Source organism: Balaenoptera ricei, chromosome 14 (assembly GCF_028023285.1).
Source record: "Balaenoptera ricei isolate mBalRic1 chromosome 14, mBalRic1.hap2, whole genome shotgun sequence".
Lineage (NCBI taxonomy): Eukaryota > Metazoa > Chordata > Mammalia > Artiodactyla > Balaenopteridae > Balaenoptera > Balaenoptera ricei.
The window spans coordinates 1,293,704-1,310,938 of record NC_082652.1 but is presented as its reverse complement, the minus strand read 5'-3'; the positions used below and the strand labels follow the sequence as shown (position 1 = coordinate 1,310,938).

Genomic DNA, 17,235 nt, shown 5'->3' with positions numbered 1-17,235 from the left:
TGCCATCGCTGCCGCCTCCGTGGCCACGGGCAGGGGAAGAGGAAGGAGCTACCTGAGCTGAAGGTGTGGGTGATGTTTACACGGCCCCTGTGGCCGGCGGCTCGCACGCTGTATCATTCACATCTGGAGAATCATCAGGACCACAGTAGCCCCGAATCCCTGCAAGCCTCCCTCCCCCTCCTCTCCAGGGTACCATCGTCCTCAGTCCTGTCTCCCTCGCCCTTGCTCTTGTTTATGCTTTACCCCTCTTCATGCGTCCTTCACACACAGAGGTGATTGTTGTCACTCTGCACATCTATGGGATGCAATTGTCCCGCCCGGGACCCCCTGGGATTTGCTTATTGTGTTCAGCGTAACCTTTGGAGCATCGTCTGTGTTAAAGAGTCCATTGAATGTGCATTTTCACTGCTGTGTACAATTTTTTGTACCACAGTTTATTATCCAGTCTATGGCTATCCATTCCATTCCACACATTTGTTTCTTTGTTCTGTGAACAATGCTGCTGTGAACACTGTAGGTTGTCGAGATGGTGAAATGAATCTATCTTATTTATCCACCTATGTATTTATCTTTCCATCTGCCTATGCTGAGTGCAGCACCTGGCAGACAGCAAGAGCCACATAAGTGTGTCATTGTTATTACTCATTGTAGGATCAGTGAGGGTGCTTGAACTGGGTATTCCGTCGACTGCGGCGTGTGGACACACACACTCATTCACACTCTCACGCTCACGCTGACACGAGCACACACTCCTTGGCTGGATTTTATCAAAAGACACCACAGATCGATGTGGAGAGTGAGGCTGCACCTCCCCCCTGTCTCGTCTCTGACCTGTGACGGGCGCTCAGGGAAACAGACCCCAGGCGAGCCCAGCCACGCCCTCTGGGCAGACAGAGGTGCAGGGCTCTGGGGTCTGCCTTGGGGTCCTAGGGAGGGGAGGCTGGGTAAAGGCTGCCAGGAGAGAGGGAGGTGAGCTTATCCAGGGCCAGAACGCTTGGACCCACAGCATGAGTGACAGTGTCACAGACCCACCAGCCGTGCCTTCCAGGGCAAGCCGAGGGCTCCTGGAACCACACGAGTCCCTACCCTCACCCCACAGGGACCCAGGGTGAGCTGTGACCCTCAGCTCGGAACCAAGGACATTCATCTGAGAGCCGTCCTGTTCCATGTCCTGGTCACCACCCCTCCACCTCGTCCTCCGCTTCCCTGGCCTTCCAGCCCGACCCTGTGGTCCTGGGTGCCATGGGGGACGTGGTTCGGAGGACAGGGTAGGCGGGGTGAGTTCACAGATGGGCTTCAAGATAATACAACAACAAACATATCATCCGCAACATTAATAGCAGTAATTATGTTAATTGTCGATGACAGAGGGCTGTGCTGTGTCTGTGCTGCTTCAGCGGGGCTGTCCGTCCACTCCTCACGACTCAGTGACGTCAACATGATGACTGTCCCCATTTCACAGACGGGCACACTGAGAGTCCGAGCGGTGACGTCATTGCCCACGGCACGCGGCTGCGAGCTGCATTCTAGCTCAGCTCTGCCCGACCTCTCAGCCTGTGCTCCTCACGTCCTCCTGCCCCAGACGCGGGTGTCCTGCCAGCAGGTCCCGGAACCTCCGGCACATGGAGACCACGGGGCCTCCTCTCCCGAATCCCAGGCTCTTCCCCACCGGCTCCAACTGAGAGTCCGGCTTTTCTTTCCTCTGCCCTCAGAGCACGGGCACAGGCCCAGGCAGCATTAGTGACGGGGGCAAAGCCGCCTTGGATGGTGCCTGGTCAGGACCTTTCTCCCTCGGCCTCTGCACGGTCTGAATCACGAGCAGGAAAACAGCTTTGGCATGAATCCTGGGGCAATAAATTGCAGCAAGCACACTGCCAGGAAATAAGGGCACGTCTACAGCTCTGGGGAGGTGGTCCCTGAGCGGCGGATCAGAGGAGGCTTTACCAGGAACCCAGCATCCTGAGTCATGGCTCCACCCCCGAGTCCTCATGGACTAAAGATTCAGTCACTCAGGTGTGAAATAGGCAGGGCTTTCAGCCTTTTCTCCGTGGCGTGCGCAGGATGGATGCTCTTCGAACGCGCAGCAGACACTCTCCCGGGGCGCATCTAGCCTCTGACAGACCCAGGAAGGCCGTGCAGGTGGTGAGTGGAAGCAGCAGCCCCTGAGCCCCGGACGGCTTTCAGTAAATGTCACTCTCCACCACACGCTCCCCCTCTTTCTAGGGATGGCTTTCCTTTAGGGGTTGACACCCCACGCCGCCCCGCACTGTCAGTCCCTGTGGTCTAGGTGGGGCCTTTGCCTTTTCCTACCTGTGAATCATGTGACTTGGGTCCACATAATAAATGCACAGAATCCTCGGCCACAGCGTTATGTGGGGTTAGGCATGTGCCCTAATCTGGACCAATCAGAGTCGTGTCGGGCTGCTGTAGGAGCTATTGGGGAAGTCAGGTGCCCTTTCTGGAGGGCAGGGGAGGATGGAGGTCCTGCAGCACTGATGGGGTCCCAGCCGGGCGGGGTCCGGGGGCTGTCGGGGGACACTGTGGGACCTGAAGTTGAAGCCCACACGGAGGAGGGCAGAGCTAAGAAGGAGAGACAGAAAACTTCTTGATGGTACCTTCAGGGAGACAAACGCAGTCACACCTAAGTCCAGGTAAAATACACAGGTTCCTTCATTTTGTGAGCCAACAGGTTCCCTCTACGTGCCGATTAGGGTCATGGTTTCTGGCGCTTTGCACAGAAACTGTCCCCAGCTGTGCAGTCTCCACAACCTCAGACGACTAACCTCAGGGTGCTGAGTAGATGTCACACTGGCTGGAATCCCAAGCCCCCTCCTCCTTCCCCCCCCCCCGCCACCCCCGCCACCACCACCACCACCACCACCCCCCCCCCGCCACCACCACCCCGCCACCACGCCCCCTGCCGCCACCACCACCCCCGCCACCACCCCTCCGCCCCCCGCCACCACCAACCCCCCCCGCCACCATCACCCCCCACCACCACCACCACCTCGCCACCACCCCCCCCCACAAGTCCTCACGAGTAGGGACTAATGAGAGCCACGTGACCAAACGTCAGTTACTCTAGCAAATCCCTTCATTTGTTAAACACTAAAAAGTTCCCAGTCTTGACACCTTGCTATTCATAAAACATTGCTTGTGAGACCCCACAAAAACGGTAGTGACACAATGGTGTGTTTTAGCAGCAGGCTAAGAACAGCTGAACAGAAGCGGATCTACCAGTTGAGTCCGCCCCTGCTGTGAGCTGTGTCCTCCTGCATCAAATGTCCTCGCCCCTCCCTGAGAGAGAGCCCTGACTTTATTGCAGGCAGCAATGCCCCCGGGGTAGTACGGAGATCACACCCACCGGCTCCAGTGCTCGTTTCTGCCCAGTGAACGTGGAAGTTACATTCACCTATGTTACGCTTTAAATAGAGCTTGAAATGTACCCAGTTGAGGAAATATTTACACATGATCAAGGAAATATCACAGAAAAAGTGTTCAGTTGCAGAAAATGGCCCTGTTCTTAGAAGGAACCCAGATGGGAGGGCAGCGTGACGAGGACATTACAGAGCCTCTGCCCTCAGCCTTTCCTTCCCTGCCTCTGGGGCCATGTCCTCAGGAGGTGCTTCCTTCCCTCTGGGTGGATCTTTGCTGAGCGATCAAAGAAAGGAAGGGTGTGGGACATGTGGCCACAAATCCTTCCTGAAATGCCGCAGGTTCCTGGAATGCCCAGCAAGTGTGCACTGTCCCTGCCCCCAGGAGCCCCTGCTGAGGACAGAACACAGGCTGGGCAGGTGTCCCCTGGGGGAGTGAGGGCTGAGGGGCGGTGGTGGGGATGGGCAGGGAGCCTGCATGTACCTCCTCCTCCAGGGGGAGAGACCCTCTGCCTGTGCCCAGTGACCGAGTCTGCGCAAGGAAGCCCCTATGTCCTTCCCAAGACCTGCCAGGTGTCGTGGAACCACAGCTTCACTCTGAGCGTGCTTGTGACCCCAAACGCCTAGCTTATGCCTGTGGAATTGTCCCCATCTCGTGGTGAGCTGGCCAGCGCACCCTCCCTGCGTCTAAAGGACACGAGGTAGCTTTTGTTGGGACCACGGTTAGAGGAGATGCAAAGGTGAACAAGACCTGAGGCACCTCCGGGACGGATGGGGGCAGGACCCATATACTGATCGCCCGCGGGACAGGCCAATAATTGAGAGACGAATTGCTGGGGCAAGGAATAGCAACTTTATTCGGAAAGCCAGCAGACCGAGAAGATGGTGGGCTCGTGTCCCAAAGAACCTTCTTGCCTGAGTTAGAATTCAGGCCCTTTTTGTTTTGTTTTGTTTTAGAACATTTTACTTCCCTTAATCTTCTAGGCTCCTTTTATACCCAAGCGGGAGGGAGTAAAGTCAAGCATTCCCGGGTTCCCATCAGCCTCCGGAGGGGATGTGTTAATTTCGTCCTCCCTGCAGTCATTCACAAGTGGGCCTGGTGAGGGTGTTTCCTGTGAGCTGAAGAAAGATATTTCAGCTTAATGTTCATTGCCTGGGAGGCAAGATTCCCAGAGATGGGCCATTATGGATAATTTAAGTTCATAGGCAACATCCCTTTAGTGATTAACTTGTAATAGAATAAAAAATGTTCTTCCCTATTGCAAGAGGACAAGGGGAGAGGGAGGAGGTGGTGAACCTGGACCCCAGGAGGTGACTGGGAATGGGGACAAGGGAGTGGAGTCATGGAGGGAACTCCTGGGAGGGAGAGCTCCCCGCTCCAAACTTGGGGTGGGGGGGGGTGAGATCTAATGCGCTTTTTATTTTCTATCAACTGATTTGATTTCTGTCTTAGCACCGTGCAGCAGGGGACACTCACTGGGCCAGCATCCTCTGTGTCTTGCTTCTCCCCCTGCATCATGTGACCTCATACCCCACAAACTGAAGCCCACAGCTCACAGGGGATGGAGCAGGGCTTGGCCTCAGTCTTTCTGACCCAAAAATCACTGATGTGCCACTTCCCTCACCGGTTGGGAAGGAAAGACTGAACATTGTGGGTCCATCGGTCTATGAGGACAAGGGACCAGGGCTCCTGGGGAAATGGCCGATTCTGGGGCTGGAGCAGGAAACACACAGGCGAGGGGGGAGCCCCTGGTGATGCCAGAGATTAAGGAAGTGTGAAATCACATGCACACACGCATGCAGGCACACACGCCCATGAACGCAATCACAGGACAGCAAGAACGGTCCACCGGAAAGAACTCCCATGGCCAAACTGGCACAATTTGAACAAGAAAATAAAATCATGTTCCCTTGTAACTCAAAGTGTGAAATAAACACCCATGAATTTATACTGATATTGAATAACTAAATAGACATTGGAGGGTATTCAAATCTCCAGGGCAGAAAAATCCCAAATAATATTTTGTATGTAGCTCCCCCTCCTCAAGCAGGTGGACTCAAGCGTGGGCTGAGCCGGTGACTTCCTTCCGAGGAGGACAGTGTGGAAAGGGAGAGATGGCAACTCTACAGGAGAGACCCCCAGACACATACCGGCCAGGTGACCAAGGTCAACACCAACGGGATGGGTTGTGCTGACGGTGGGTGCTCTGGGTGATGAGATACGAGGGCACTTCACCTCTGTACACCCATCACCCCGTGCAATCGTGAGAAAAACCCCAGGCAAATCCCAATTCGGGACGTCCTACAAAGCTCCTGACCGGTGCTCCTTGAAACTGTCCAGCTCATCAAAACAAGGAAAGAGAGAAACGGTCTCAGCCAAAGTAAACCTAGGAGACCCAACACCTAAACATAGTGTGGTCCCTGGATGGGATCTGGGAACAGAAAAGGGACATTCAGGAAAAATGAGGAAATCTGATGAAGTGTGGAATTCAGTTACAAATGCATCAATGTTAAGTCAACTATACTCCAATAGAAATTATTTTTAAAATAAAAATATCAGTTACACCAAAAACAAAAAAATACGTCACTGTTGGTTCGTTGATGGTGACAATTGTATAATGTCAATAATTGTAGAAGCTGGGTTTGGAGTAGATGGGAACCATCTGTACTATCTTTGCAATAATTCTGTAAATCTAAAACTCTTCTAAAATTTAAAGTTTATTAAAAATTACACGAATACATACAGAGTGGGCATTGGGGTTGTGGAAACAAGGGTGCGGAGCCATGGCCCTTGGATGTCATTTCCAGCACAAAGCTGGATGTTGACATGAGAACACTGGGCCTGGCAATTCTGCTCATTTCCCCAAGGCAACCAAGGTGCTCTTAGCCCATTATACTTGTATGTGAGGTTATGCTTTGCTTACTTCCTTCCCAGATGAAGTATGAAATGGTTAAAAAGCGTGGAGTATAAAACGGGATCCAGTGGGGGGAACTTCTTCTTTGTTGCTTTGGCCACAAAGCCTCCTGTTGGCCTCACCAGAGGTAGTCAGAATGTGATCAAGTTTATACACATATCTGCATATCTATACATACCGTTTGTCCAAAAATGGTAGCAAACTTAGACACATTTTTTATTTTATATGACCTTCCTTTTCTCAATGAACAGAAATCTCAAAGATTCTTCCACATTGTTGGAACTACCTTGCCGTCATTATGGTCAAAGGCTGCAGAGCGTCCATTGTACAGACGCCCACGGTTCACTGAAGTGGTTCCCTATCTGCCGACATTTATCTCAGTCTTTTGTTTCAACAGACAAGCCTGCAGTGAACATCCTTGCAAGGACGCCCTTGTGCGTATCACAGCACTATTTTTAATGCCTGCTTGGAGAGCTGTGAGAATACTGCACAATAATTTATTTAGTGGATCCCTGTTTTTAAACCTTTCGATTGTCTCCAATTTTTCCACCATTATAAATAGCATTGCTATGATCATAAGTATTCACACGCACCCCTGAATACTTCCTTGGGATTAATTTCTAGAAGGAGCTGCTGGGTAAACACATTTTAACCTTGAAGCTGCTACAAGCCCATTTCCCAAGGCCTGAGTCAGGGCTGCCCCGCATGGTGGTGCAGGTTGCACACTGCTCAGAGGTCCCAAAAGGGGCAGGAAGGGGCTGAGGAGGAGCCCTTGGTCTACTCCACAGGTATCCAGGTGCCCCCTGGAGCAGGTAACATTTTCGAGTCTGCACAGAGCCACAGTAAGTGCTAGCAGAGCCCTGGCTGAATTGTCAGACGAAGAGTCTGGGGTCAGAGGAGTCCCCTGACTGAAACCACCCACAAGGGGCCCCAGGGCCCCAGGGGGTGGGGTCAGGGCCAGCGACTGTCCAGTCTCATCCAGGTGACCCTGCGCATTGCCCAGGGTGAGGTGCAGAGCCCTCTCCTTTCTGCCCACAGCCCCTGGGCCTGTCCGTCAGCAGCAGGCACGGATTCCCCCACGGGTCACCAGCTGAGTGATGCCCGTCTGGGTCTTGAGGGTTTGCCTAACCCCACAAATCACCCCACGTGGACCAGCCATGCCCCGTGGTCCTGGGAGCCGGTGGATCCCGGAACGGAGGGCGGGGCCTGGGCAGCAGCCGGGATGCTGGTGGGCACCGTGAGGAAGACCCTGCCCCTGACAAGGGGGGTCGGATGGACTGAGCTGGGCGCTCCCTCTGAGCCCAAGCCCTGGGACCCCTGGTCACGCCCAGCGCAGGGAGGGGTGCTGGCGTATGGACAGAGAGCTGTGGAAGGGGAGACGTGGCCCTGAGGGAGCCGTCCCAGCCGAGGGGGCTCACAGCCCCGCGGGGGCCCTGCTCCCTCAGTCCCCAGGCTCGGGAGCCAGCTCTGTCCCCAGGGGCCGGCCTGCGGCTGCACAAAGAGGGTCTCTCCTCCTGGGCCACCCAGCGCCTCTGCCGCGGGGGTGGGTGTCCCAGCTGAATTCTCCCAAGGGTTTCATGATTATACTTTACGGAGAAATCCCAGCAGAGCACCAGGCTCCGTCCACGCTAGTGGCAGCGGTCACCTCAGAGCGATAGCGCGGATCTTAGCGGGTGAAAACACACTTAGAGTAACCCCTACGACGACCTTCCAGGCAGAGGTTTGCCTGTCTGAACGGAAATGGCCCCTCGAGGGGACCCTGTGATGGGAGAGTCAGGACCATCTTCACCGCAGAGACAGCAGCGGGGGTCTGGGAGCTCCAGCCGCCTTTGATTGCGGACTTAATGCACTGACCTTGTGCAACTTCAAACCCCCGTTTGGGTGCAGAAGTGGCTCTTTTGAGATGATGGGCTTTTAATGATCACCCTTGACCCTGTCAGCTCAGTGACTGAATCTACAGGAGAGACAGAGACAGGGAGGCAGAGAGATGGAGAGAGAGACAGAGAGAGACAAAGACAGAGGTAGAGAGAGACAGAGAGATAGAGAGACAGAGATAGATAGAGAGACAGAGACAGAGACAGATAGAGACAGAGAGATAGAGAGACAGAGACAGAGAGGAAGTGGCATCAGGAGTGTCTTCTGGGAGGTGCAGGGTGGCCCTGCCGGGACCCTACTCCCCAGTCCTGTGAGGTAAGATCTGGGCAGGGGGGTGATTTGGGGTTTCCCTCTTTCCTTCCTCTGCAAAGAGACGTGGAACCAGAGCCAGAGGATGGGGGGAGGGGGAGGAGGAGAAGCCTCACGTGTCTGCCCCGGTGACGGGAAGCGCTGATCCCAACGGGCACGTCCGTGTGTCCACGTGATGGTGCTGAGGCAGGAGTTGGGCTCCAGGCTAGACATTTACAACTGGCCTCCTGTTCACACTTCCTGGGGGGAGAAGAAGATGGGCTCCAGGCCCGACATTCATTACCAGCCCCCTGTTTACATTTCCTGAAGCAAGAGACAAACGGGCTCCAGGACTACATATTTATGACTGGACTCCTGTCTATATTTTGAGATCTGCACCTCGATATAAGAAACAGCAACAGAAATACGGTAAATAACCGGACATTGGACATTTTTGTGGCAGGGACAGAGTGGGACTAAACCCTGGTAAAAGATCAAGAGGTCATACATTTCCCATCCTTGGGGCAAGGGAGACATTGCACATGTGCAGAAAGCCTCCTTGGGGGTCAAAAAGGAGGGGGCACCACCCCATAATAGGTGATGCTAAGGCCGTCCCATAGGCCTCTGGGCTGGAATCCATCTTGGAAAGAAGCTGCGCACACGTGTTAGGGAGGGTCCTAGGGCAGGGCAGGTGTGGAAAAAGAAACCAGATAATTGGCCAGAGGTGAACAGAGACCCGGAAGAACTGCCCCATATAAGTGACCTAACCGCCTCTTTACTGGGGTCCTCCTCGTTAGGGGGGACGCCCACACCCTTCCTCTCCGGATGTGCGCATCTCTGCCCTGCTTCTGTCTTAACTAAACAAGTTGTTTCTCTGTGTGTTCTCTCACTTGTTGCTGTGCTGTGTCCCTAATAATAAACTTTGCGCCTGTTTTTACAGTTTTGCCTCCATGAGAAATGCATCTTTCACTGGGGGCAAGAGCCAGGGAGTGTGGTGGCTGGGATTCCTGGTTTTCATCCAGGGTCCCCAGCTTCAAGTCCCGGGAAGGGAATCAAGATCTCGCTTCACGCCACCACTCACTGCTGCCTCTCCGAGATCAGTGTCAGACTCGCTCAGAGAGAGGCCAGAGCAGCTGGGGAGGCTCGGGACACAGCCAACTGCCACCACCTCCCCACCCTGTGGCTTTGAGTTCACAGGCCCTAACAATTGTTAGTGTTGAAATATGGGAATGCGTCTCTAACCGTGGTGAACAGGCAGTGCCCCAAGCCCCGCAAGCGCCCGGCCCTCTGCCAGCCTCCTCAGGACCTGGTGACTAAGGGGTTAACGCCTGGCAAGGCTGAGTCGGGGAGGGGCAGGGGAGGGACACACTGAGTCCACTGGGACAGCCACTCCCCGGCCCCAGGACAGCATCTACATGCCAGAATCCCGGAATCGCCGCCCAAAGTTGCAGACATTCCAGTTCTTCAAGAGAAGTTTCCAAATACATAAATATTGCTTCAGATTTTTAAAAAACCCTCTGTGGACCAAACTTGACCCATTCCAGACAGAATGCAGACCGCAGGCCGCAGGGAGACCTTTCTAGTCCAAAACCCACCTATGTCCACACATCCCAAATTCTGCAAATCTTCAGGTCCCCTAAATCCACCAATTTTCATTTATTTACACGGGGAATTCAGACCTGGAAGCTGAGTGGAGCTGGGGCATTTGGGGACATTGCCCAGGGAGAGCTCAGGTGGGTTTTGTCCCTGTGAACACCCCTCCCCCGGCCCACTCGCTCAGACGACCCTGACTCGGGCTCCCAGGGCCGTGGGCAGGGCTGTGAGAGCCCAGACAGGTTTATCCAGCACTTCGACAGAGTGAATGTGATCCCTGAGATTCAACTCTCTGGGAACAAAACCGTTCCCCCGGCACAGGAAACAGCATTCGCCACCATCATCATTTCTATGCTGTTCACTCACCAGCCATCATTTGTATGCTGATCAGCCTCTCCAGCCCAGTAGACTCCCGAGCACTGGTCCCAGCACTGAAGTCACGCCTCTGGGCCTCTTAAATCCAGTCTGCCGGGTTCAGCCCACACCCTGCCGCTCTTTCCCACCTCCAGGTCGGCCAGGCTGGAAGCCCTGTCGCACGCCTGCTGCCAGCCTCGTAGGCAGGAGGTAGGTGGTTCCCACCGACCCCAGGCTCCGGGAAGCAGGAGGCAGAGGCCAGCTCTCTGTGCACGGGGCCCAGATTGTGAAGACGGTCCGTGCGTGTGGCGGCCCGTGGCCTTCTCTGCGTGCATGCCTCCCTACCGGCTTCTCCTGACGCCAAAACTACACAGCTCTGCCAGGTGAGCAGAGGGGGCGATGGTGCCCGCAGTGAGTCCCAGCGGGATCGGAGAGCTAAATTTAGAGAGAGCCGTGCATTCAAATGTGGACACACGCCAGGGGACGCATCACCCAGCGAGCGCAGCGGGAGGACAGCTCACTTCCCGGAGCCCCTGGCGGAGGCGGCCGCAGTAGCGTTTAGCAGTCCCAGTTCCTGAGGAAGTGGGTCCCTACGGGGCATGCCCGAGGGACTGCTTACGGGGCAGACGCTCGGGCTTTTCCAGGGGTCTGAGAAGCACTGAGCTCCGCAGGGTCCCCCCTACCGGAGCCCCTTCGTTAAAGTATGATTTTGCTGGTTCAAATCACACGTAAAAGCATGTAGGGACTTCCCTGGCCGTCCAGTGGTTAAGACTCCGCGCTTCCAATGCAGGGGGCGCGGGTTCCATCCCTAGTTGGGGGGTTAAGATCCCACATGCCACGGGCGAGGCCAAAAAATAAGTAAATAAATAAAAGCATGTAAAGCAGAGATTGAAAGATGTTTTATTGGGGCCTGCTTCTTCCCACTTTAAAAAGGGGGAAAAGACGTTCACATAAAAACCCAGACTTTCAGCTGCACCTCGGCGGCCCTGGGCTGAGGTCCGAGCAGGGCGTGGCCAGGGTCCCTTTCCCCTGGGCTGGGGTCCCCTTCCCTGCTGTGGCGTCCTCATTGGTGTTGCACGCCTGAGCCCTTTCATGTTCCCGATGTAGAGGAAAAGACTATTTGGAGACTCGTAAAGAACCAGGTTGTTTTTTAGAGGGATGTAAGAATTTTGAGGCTTAGAAAAGGGAGATTTAATACAGGGTAAGTCAGCAACTCCAAAGACCACCTGCTCCTTGTGGAAGGAAATCCACCAAGAATTGGTCTCAGTGGAAAGAAAATGTTTTCCAACTTTGTTTCTGCTGCTGATTTGGAGGAGAGTCTTGGGTGAAGGACAGGGTCGTTCTCGGATGCCCCTGGAGGACGGCAGTTTGATGCCACCATTTCTGTTCTTTCTGGGCTCATTTGACAGATGGCAAAGGATGTAACTTGGCAACAGCAGAAAATACTAAATGCTCTCGCACCTGTTTCACAGATCACCGGTGTACCCGCACACACTTAAATCATACGTGCCCCTAAGTTAAATCCCCCAGCATGAGGGTCTGGATTCTTTCTGCAGTGGTGCTGGGCTCAGAGTAGGCACTAAATAGACCTTTACTAACTCATCTCTACAGCGACCTTGGTCTCTCCCCAGCCCAGCCCTAGTTTCCAATCTCTACACTCACCTGTGCTTCCACAGCTCAAAGATGACAGTGTGGGCCACACTGATCAACAACAGTGTCACCTGGGTGTGGTCCCCACAGTGAAAATGTCCAATGACAAAAGCAACCTGGTCCGGATCTGTACACCCGCACTGGGAACGCTTGGTGGCATCTTCTCAAGCTGAGTGCTGTAACACATCAATTCCACCCCTAGGTATATACCTGTCGATTTCAGTGCAAAAGTGTGCCCCAAAAGGCACATATAAGCATGGTCATAGCAGCGCTGACCCGAACTGAAACTGCTCAAATGCCATAAACAGTAGAATGGATAGATTACTGGTGGTTTTTCACAATGGGAAATTACTCAGCACTAAGAATGAAAAAACTAGAAATCACACACCGCGATACGGTTGACTTGCAAACATGACGAGTGAGACACTGAACACAGGAGAGCGCGCAACGGCGTCACATTCACGTGAAACATAAAAACAGGCAAAACTGATCTGCCGTGACAGAAGTCAGGGAACGGCTACCTTTAAGAGGAAACAAATCAGTGTATCATGATATACGGAAAAGACCATGATTTTTTAAAAATTTATTTATTTATTTATTTATTTATTTATTTATTTATTTTTGGCTGTGTTGGATCTTCGTTGCTGTGCACGGGGTTTCTCTAGTTGCGGCGAGCGGGGGCTACTCTTTATTGAGGTGCGCAGGCTTCTCATTGCGGTGGCTTCTCTTGTTGCGGAGCACGGGCTCTAGGCGTGCGGGCTTCAGTAGTCGTGGCTCACGGGCTCTAGAGCGCAGGCTCAGTAGTTGTGGCACACGGGCTTTGTTGCTCCACGGCGTGTGGGATCCTCCCGGACCAGGGCTCGAACCCATGTCCCCTGCATTGGCAGGAGTATTCTTAACCACTGCACCACCAGGGAAATCCCAAGACCATGATTTTTAAATGGGCAACAGATTTTAATAGACACTTCAGAGAATATATCTGAATGGCTAATAAGCATGTGAAAAGACACTCATCATTAGGGAAAAGCAAACTAAAGCCACAATGAGGTATGCACCCCCTAGAATGGCTAAGATCAAAAGGATGGACCATACCAAGTACTGGTGGGAATGGAAAATGATGCAGCCATCTGGAAAACAGTTTGGCAGTTCCCCAAAAGTTAAATACAGAGTTACCGTATGTATTAATTTCCTACTGCTGCTGTAACAAATGGCCACAAATGCAGTGGCTTGAAACAACACATTTAGTTTCTTTCACTCTGGAGGTCAGGAGTCTTAAAGGGGCTGAAATCAAGGTGTCGGCAGGGCTGGTTCCACCTGGAGGCTCCAGGGGAGAGTCTGCTTCTCACCTCTTTCAGCTTCTAGGGGCGCCTGCGTCCCTCCAATCTGCTTCCACATTCGAGGCCGGCTCCCCAGACGCCCACCTCCGTCTTACAAGGATCCTTGTGACCACGCTGAGCCCACACAGATGATGCGGGATAATCTCCCAACTCCAGACCCTTAACTTAATCCCACCCGCAAAGTCCCTCTGGCCATACGAGGCCATGTCCACAGTGACTGTGTGGGTACTGACACCCAGACACGTGTATACGGAAAGATGAAGTTCCTTGGTGGGCAGGAGCACAGGCCCGGGGGGCAGGCAGCCAGGGATCTGTGACCTTGGACAAGTTAACAAACACCTCCAGGTAAGACTGAGATCACAGAGCACCTTCATGAAGGGGCCATCAGAGAAGAAAATTCAACTGAGCAAACCTTAAAGATCTTACTGGCTTTATGCAATGATTCATGAATCAGGTAGCATCCAATCTAACAGATAGAAGGAAGCACCAAGAAGCTGTACAAAATGAAAGACTTTTATAGACAGAAGGGAAGAGGAACAAGGAAGTCATACTAGACCAAAAATGGGTTGGTTATTGCAAGGTTACTTTCCTGTAGGAGGTGACAGGCGTCTAACAGGCAGGTGACCTAACTGGTGCTGATCTGGTGATTCCTGGTTCACAGGTTTAAGATCCCATTCCTGGAGAGCCAAAACCGTTATTAAATTAGGTCTTAGTTTGGTGATGTGGGGCTTAGCATAATCAACTCCATTTGGGGACTGTCGTCTCGTTTTTAGCCAGGCCTCGTGAGGACCAATTGGATAATACACGTGCTCAGGAGGGCACCTATCTGCCCTCATGTCCACTATGGTCCTCCTGCCCAGTGTCACGAGGGGCTTGGCCTGCAGGCGGAGCCTCCAGGCTCCCTAGCCCACTGGCGTCACCTCCGTCCAGCAAATGCTGACAGTTTGGGTGTTGGAGGGTGGGAGGGGAGAAGCCTGTGGACGTCTCTGCTTCTCTGTTTTGAAAGGCATCTCCTGTTCTATCTGTATCTTCTTCCTGATTCCAGGGCTCTGCACAGCACCTCCTTCACAACCCCAGGTCTGACGGGGCCACCTTCCCCCTGCTCAGCCAGCGTCCAGGATGGTTGGGGCGCCAGCTCTTGTCTGTCTCAGGGTTGCCCCACCTACTCCTGTTTTCAGCTCTTCCTACACCTTTGTTACCAGTCCAGGGTACTAACTTCCCTCTGTAGAACCACCTTTGTTTTCCTAAGTGAACCCTGATTGAAAAGTGCTCAATAATATAAGCTATTATTTTTTTTAATTAATTAATTTATTATTTATTTTTTTGGTTGCATCGGGTCTTTGTTGCTGCGCGCGGGCTTTCTCTAGTTGCGGCGAGCGGGGGCTACGCTTCGCTGCGGTGCGCGGGCTTCTCATTGCAGTGGCTTCTCTTGCTGTGGAGCACGGGCTCTAGGTGCGCGGGCTTCAGTAGTTGTGGCTTGTGGGCTCTAGAGCGCAGGCTCAGTAGTTGTGGCGCACGGGCTTAATTGCTCCACAGCATGTGGGATCTTCCCAGGCCAGGGCTCGAACCCGTGTCCCCTGCATTGGCAGGAGGGTTCTTAACCACTGCGCCACCAGGGAAGCCCCTAAGCTATTATTTTTAAATTAAGCATGTTCAGATTCATAGAAATTGTATGCCTCTTTACAGTATTTATGTGTTTACATGTCTTCCCCCTGCCTTTTATGAGTAGGGATAATGTAAAATGTAACAGATATTGCTAATTTGCCCACCCAATACCCATTCTTCCCTTCTTTGTTAGCAAAGAATCTTTATTCAAGGAGACAATGCATCTCACCTAGGGGCCGCGATGTTATCTGTTAGCCACTGAATGAAATTTCCAAACGATAGACAAGGCATTGTCCTTAATTTTTGTCCAACTGGGGATACAAATACATGTTTCCTATCACCCAGGAGTTCACAGTCCTGTGAGGTGCACTCAAGTGCCTGACACACGGTAAGTGCTCAGGTGAGATGGGTTGACTGATATGCTTTTTCATAAACCTGAACGCAAGCTGGGACCCATGGCCTGACATAGGACTTATATTCCTGATTTACTGCATTATTCACAGAAACTCTTGCAAATGTATAAAAACTAAATCCCATTTGGTTGAAAAGGACAAAATTGCACGAAGATGGACCTAGAAATCTAGACCATATAGACCCATTTTCTATGACTATTTACTTCCAAAAATGTATCACCCCTTCACAGCCTCTGCCTGCCAGCATGGGGTGATCTTAGGAGAGGCGTTTCCTCTATGGCCTCACCCAACTTGGCTGTGACTAGTTACCATTCACGTGGCCAGTTAGCATTCATGGCGGGGACCTGGCTAGGTTCTTAGCCTCATTGGACGGATGAAGTAACTGGAGATCAAAGAGCTCCAGTTTGGCTGGACTGAGCTAACGTCCACAGCAATGGACGGGGCTGGCCATCCTACCTATCAGGACTGCCCAAAACCCACCCACACTTTAAGATTCCGGTTGTGTTAAAAAGCAGGCATTCCTGTGTGGGAAGAATGTTAGTGGAAGCTATCGGCCATTTCAAATTACAGAATAGGAAGGAATCTTCCAGATGATATAAGCAAACTTTTTTACTGTGGTCCACAATAAGAACTACATCTTATGACCCTATGTGTGTGTGGCTGAAATAAAAATATCAAAAAATAGTAACAGCTTACACCCGAGATGCCCTTTATTCTTTTTTAAAAACATTAAACAAAAATGCACTTGACAGGACTTCCCTGGTGGCGCAGTGGTTAAGAATCCGCCTGCCAATGCAGGGGACACCGGTTCGAGCCCTGGTCAGGGAAGATCCCACATGCCGCGGAGCAACTAAGACCGTGTGCCACAACTACTGTGCCTGCGCTCTAGAGCCCGCGAGCCACAACTAGTGAGCCTGCAAGCCACAACTACTGAAGCCCGCATGCCTAGAGCCCATGTTCCGCAACAAGAGAAGCCACCGCAATGAGAAGCCCACGCACTGCAACGAAGAGTAGCCTCTGGTTGCCGTAACTAGAGAAAGCCCGCACACAGCAACAAAGACCCAATGCAGCCAAAAATAAATAATAAATAAATAAAATTATATTAAAAAAATGCACTCAACAGAGTTGTGAACACCCTTGTAACTATCACCCAGCTCAACAAATGTTTGCAGCATCCCATCAGCCTTTCCTGATCATAACCCTCTGCTTCCCCCACCTCCCTCACATCATCATCTCTTTTAACATTGCTTTACTTTGCTTTAATCTTTTTTTCTTTTTAAAAGCAACTTCAATTTTATTTATTTATTTATTTTTAAATTTTATTTTTTGGCTGTGTTGGGTCTTCATTGCTGCATGTGGGCTTTCTCTAGTTGCGGCAAGCGAGGGCTACCCTTCGTTGCAGTGCGTGGGCTTCTCATTGCGGTGGCTTCTCTTGTTGCAGAGCATGGGCTCTAGGCATGCGGGCTTCAGTAGTTGTGGTTCGCAGGCTCAGTAGTTGTGGCTCGCGGGCTCTAGAGCGCAGGCTCAGTGGTTGTGATGCACGGACTTACTTGCTCCGCGGCATGTGGGATCTTCCCTGACCAGGGCTCGAACCGCTGCCCCCTGCACTAGGCAGGCGGATTCTTAACCACTGCGGCACCAGGGAAGTCCCCTTTGCTTTAATCTTTTACCACCTAAACACTATAGCTTAGTTTTGCCTGTTTGAATTTTAGGATTGGAATCACAAAAGTACTATTTGTACTTTTCTGTCTTGCTTCCTTTGCTCAAAATTGTTTCTGATTCATCCAGGCTCTTGCTTGTAACTGCAGCTCATTCAGTTTCATTGTATATT

General features: G+C 52.3%; 1 long non-coding RNA gene across 1 annotated transcript; it reads right to left on the bottom strand.

The window, feature by feature from the left end:
• Positions 1-4,255: 4,255 nt before the first annotated feature.
• LOC132347901 (uncharacterized) lies at positions 4,256-10,926 on the bottom strand. Its single transcript, XR_009497309.1, has 3 exons — positions 10,412-10,926; positions 8,590-8,713; positions 4,256-4,493 (listed from the first exon to the last, which is right to left on the bottom strand). It is a non-coding gene; the product is annotated as an uncharacterized LOC132347901 (long non-coding RNA).
• Between the last annotated feature and the right edge of the window lie 6,309 nt (positions 10,927-17,235).